This window comes from Hordeum vulgare, chromosome 5H (assembly GCF_904849725.1).
Source record: "Hordeum vulgare subsp. vulgare chromosome 5H, MorexV3_pseudomolecules_assembly, whole genome shotgun sequence".
Classification (NCBI taxonomy): Eukaryota; Viridiplantae; Streptophyta; class Magnoliopsida; order Poales; family Poaceae; genus Hordeum; species Hordeum vulgare.
Genome location: NC_058522.1, coordinates 37,239,111 through 37,243,810, shown reverse-complemented (window position 1 = coordinate 37,243,810; position 4,700 = coordinate 37,239,111). Strand labels below are relative to the sequence as shown.

At 46.7% G+C, this 4,700-nt stretch overlaps 1 pseudogene; it reads left to right on the top strand.

The window, feature by feature from the left end:
• Positions 1-960: 960 nt before the first annotated feature.
• Positions 961-2,047, top strand: LOC123396277 (annotated as a pseudogene).
• Positions 2,048-4,700: the final 2,653 nt, after the last annotated feature.

The following is a 4,700-nucleotide window of genomic DNA, read 5'->3' as shown; positions in this document are numbered from 1 at the left end:
TCTATTTGTTGAATGCTAATTGTTTTAATCATGACTTATATTCTAAAATTAATCACTAAATTGCCTAATATTCCAACATAATGTGTAGTCTAGATATGAAGTCAATGCAGGTGCAAGTACAACACCTCATGGGTGGGAAAAAAGATCTCTCTTAGAGCATCTCTAGTGGATCCTCTATATCGACGTGTATAGTAAATATACATGATCTCAGTAGTTTTTCAGCTTCCAGCGACTCGTGTAAAAGGGCATGTAAAACATCCACGCCCAGGCCACGACGGTACCAGGCGTGGAACTAAACACGACCAAGCCATGCTCGTGAGCTCTCGAAAAGCAGAGCCTGCTTCGTCCCGCGCCTGCCCGGAGGAAGGATCAGAGGAGCTTGCCCCAGATCGTCGTCGCGTTTGTTCTCCGGCCACTGCCCAAGGTAAGAATTTCTTCCTCTTCGGCCGAGCTCACGAGCGGGAGGGCGGGGACGGGGGGCGCACGCCCTACAGCCAGATCTGGCGACGACCGGCGGTAGCTGCGCCTGGGGAGAGGTAGGGCGGCGGGCGGCGCTAGATGCGCCTAAGGAGAGGTAGGGCGGCGGCCTGGGGAGAGGTAGGGCGGCGGCCGGCGCTATCTGCGCCTGGGAGAGGTAGGGCGGCGGCCTGGGCAAAGGTATGGAGGGGCAGCGACGGGAGGGGGAGAGGCAGCAACGGGAGGGGGAGCGAAGGCAGCGACGGGCGGGCGAGCGAAGGCAGCGACGGGCTGGCTAGGAGGCAGCGACGGGAGGGGTAGGAGGCAGCGACGGGCAGGGGACTGAAACTTCTGAACATTCAGAACGCACTTTAAATTGCAATCCTTTGTCTATTGCTGTCAATTTGATTCAGATTGTGGTCTAAACTAGTTGTGTATTTGTCTATTGCTGTCAATTTGATGTCAGATTATGGTCTAAAATAGCTGTGGATTGGTTGCTTGCAGATGGATGATGACCAAGCCTTCTTGGACACCATTGATTTTGGTTACACACAAATACAACCAAATAGTCCAATTGGAGAGCAGACAACTCCATCAACTCAGCATTGTTCTGTAATAACAGAGAAAGGAAAATCCAACAAAGGAAAAAAATTAGTCTAGTGATGAGGACAAGATTCTCATAGCAGCATGGGCAAATACAAGTTTGGATATTGTCGGGACAGATCAAAATCGAGATGCTTATTGGGCTAGAATTTCAGAGTACTACAACAGACACAAGGAATCATCATGGCCGGAGTGAAATGATAATGCAATCAATTGTCGTTACACATTGATTAACAGAGATACCTCTAAATTTTGTGGTTGCCTTCAGCAGATTTTGAATAGGGAAGAAAGTTGAAGGACTATAGAAGAAAAGTTATGCGCCTTTCTTGTACTTCTATATGTGATGTGCAATATTCTATATGTGTTGTGCATATTTTAACCATATATTTATATGTGCATACAAACGGTGCACACATTTTGTTCAAGGAAATGGATCCTAAAAAAAAGAAGCCTTTCACATTGATGCATTGCTATATAGAGTTTTCGAAGCATCCAAAGTGGCACACAAGAGAACTTGAAACTTCTGTGAAGAAACAAAAGAAGACCATTGATGCAAGTCCGGGCACAGCCACCAATGATCCGGCTGATGCATCCTCGGTATGTACTGATGCTACCTCGATACGCACTGATGCTCTTGAACATGAGAAAAGACCTGATGGTGTGAAGAAGGACAAGAGAGGTAAGGCTGATGAAAGTGCTTGCAAGCTTTCATTAGAAACTGTGTGGGCAGCAAAGCAAGAGAAGGATGAGATCAAAGAGGTGGCAAGAAATGCTCGCTACGCGCAGCAACTTGAATCGCCAAAAGAGGATATTGCACTAAAAAAGAAGGAGGATGCACGAAACAAGAGGGAGGATGCACGGAGACAGTTTGAATTAGATGAAAGGGTCATGCTCATCGACACTAGTGGTATGACTGATGTGCAAAAGCAGTTCTACCAAGCTAAGCAGAAGGAGATCCTTGCTCGCGGCCTAGAGTAATGTGAGCTATATGTTGTAGTTGTAAGAACTATTTACTGCTTTCTGCTAGTTGTTGTAAGAACAATTTGATGCTTTCTGCTAGTTGAGGACATGGATTACATCACTCATTGCATACATATTTTTATTGATAGCTGCATTACAAAGACATGGTTACAAACTTATAACTAGGACATCACTTGTTTCCAAACTTTTGCCACACATGGTCAATTAGATCAAGTTTAAGCTGATCATGTTCATCAAAATTTCTAATCCGTTGAGTCATCTGAATAAAAGAGCTCAATTCTTCTGCATGAGTACGAGAGACTGTGACTCTTTCTCCCATTGCGTCAAAAGTGCATCTTTGTCGACCAGTTTGTCGCTCCTCTTCAACTATCATATTGTGCATTATGACACAAGCTTTCATGACATCACTGATTTCTTTACGTTTCCATCCTTTAGCAGGTCCACGAACAATGGCAAAACGGGATTGCATAACTCCAAAGGCTCGTTCCACATCTTTCCTAGCCCCCTCTTGCTTCTTGGCAAAAGTTCTATGCTTTCTGCTAGTTGTAGCTGGTATGCTCTTCACAAATGTTGCCCACCGTGGATAGATACCATCTACAAGGTAATACCCCATTGTGTACTGACGGCCATTGATGATATAATTCACTGGAGGAGTGTGGCCTTCGGCTAGCTTTGTAAAAACGGGAGAACGTTGAAGAACATTTATATCATTCAGAGACCCTGGTAAACCAAAATAAGATGCCAAATCCAAAGATCTTGTGAAGCATCTGTTGGAATTATGCCCTAGAGGAAATAATAAATATAGTTATTATTATAATTCCTGTATCAAGATAATCGTTTATTATCCATGCTATAATTGTATTGAATGAAGACTTATATACATGTGTGGATACATAGACAAAACACTGTCCCTAGCAAGCCTCTAGTTGGCTAGCCAGTTGATCAAAGATAGTAAGGGTCTTCTGATTATGAACAAGGTGTTGTTGCTTGATAACTGGATCACGTCATTAGGAGAATCACGTGATGGACTAGACCCAAACTAATAGACATAGCATATTGATCGTGTCATTTTGTTGCTACTGTTTTCTGCGTGTCAAGTATTTGTTCCTATGACCATGAGATCATATAACTCACTGACACCGGAGGAATGCTTTGTGTGTATCAAACGTCGCAACGTAACTGGATGACTATAAAGATGCTCTACAGGTATCTCCGAAGGTGTTCGTTGAGTTAGTATGGATCGAGACTGGGATTTGTCACTCCGTGTGACGGAGAGGTATCTCGGGGCCCACTCGGTAATACAACATCACACACAAGCCTTGCAAGCAATGTGACTTAGTGTAAGTTGCGGGATCTTGTATTACGGAACGAGTAAAGAGACTTGCCGGTAAACGAGATTGAAATAGGTATGCGGATACTGACGACCGAATCTCGGGCAAGTAACATACCGAAGGACAAAGGGAATGACATACGGGATTATATGAATCCTTGGCACTGAGGTTCAAACGATAAGATCTTCGTAGAATATGTGGGATCCAATATGGGCATCCAGGTCCCGCTATTGGATATTGACCGAGGAGTCACTCGGGTCATGTCTGCATAGTTCTCGAACCCGCAGGGTCTGCACACTTAAGGTTCGACGTTGTTTTATGCGTATTTGAGTTACATGGTTGGTTACCGAATGTTGTTCGGAGTCCCGGATGAGATCACGGACGTCACGAGGGTTTCCGGAATGGTCCGTAAACGAAGATTGATATATAGGATGACCTCATTTGATTACCGGAAGGTTTTCGGAGTTACCGGGAATGTACCGGGAATGCCGAATGGGTTCCGGGTGTTCACCGGGGGGGGGGGGGGGGCAACCCACCCCGAGGAAGCCCATAAGCCTTGGGGGTGGCGCACCAGCCCTTAGTGGGCTGGTGGGACAGCCCAAAAAGGCCCTATGCGCCATAGGAAGAAAATCAAAGAGAAAAAAAGGAGGTGGGAAAAAGGGGAAGGACTCCTCCTTCCAAACCTAGTTGGATTCGGTTTGGAAGGGGAGGACTCCCCCCTTGGCTCGGCCGACCCCCTTGGGGGTCCTTCGACCCCAAGGCAAGGCTCCCCCTCTTCCCCCTATATATACAGAGGTTTTAGGGCTCATTTGAGACAACTTTGCCACGGCAGCCCGACCACATATCCCCATGGTTTTACCTCTAGATCGCGTTTCTGCGGAGCTCGGGCGGAGCCCTACTGAGATTAGATCACCACCAACCTCCGGAGCGCCGTCACGCTGTCGGAGAACTCATCTACCTCTCCGTCTCTCTTGCTGGATCAAGAAGGCCGAGATCGTCGTCGAGCTGTACGTGTGCTGAACGCGGAGGTGCCGTCCGTTCGGCACTAGATCGTGGGACTGATCGCGGGACGGTTCGCGGGGCGGATCGAGGGACGTGAGGACGTTTCACTACATCAACCGCGTTTACTAACGCTTCTGCTGTGCGATCTACAAGGGTACGTAGATCGAATATCCCCTCTCGTAGATGGACATCACCATGATAGGTCTTCGTGCGCGTAGGAAATTTTTTGTTTCCCATGCGACGTTCCCCAACAACATCTGCTTCCAAGATCATAGTGGGCTCGTTCACATGGCCTCTAAACATGTCATGCCATTTTTTGGGGCAATT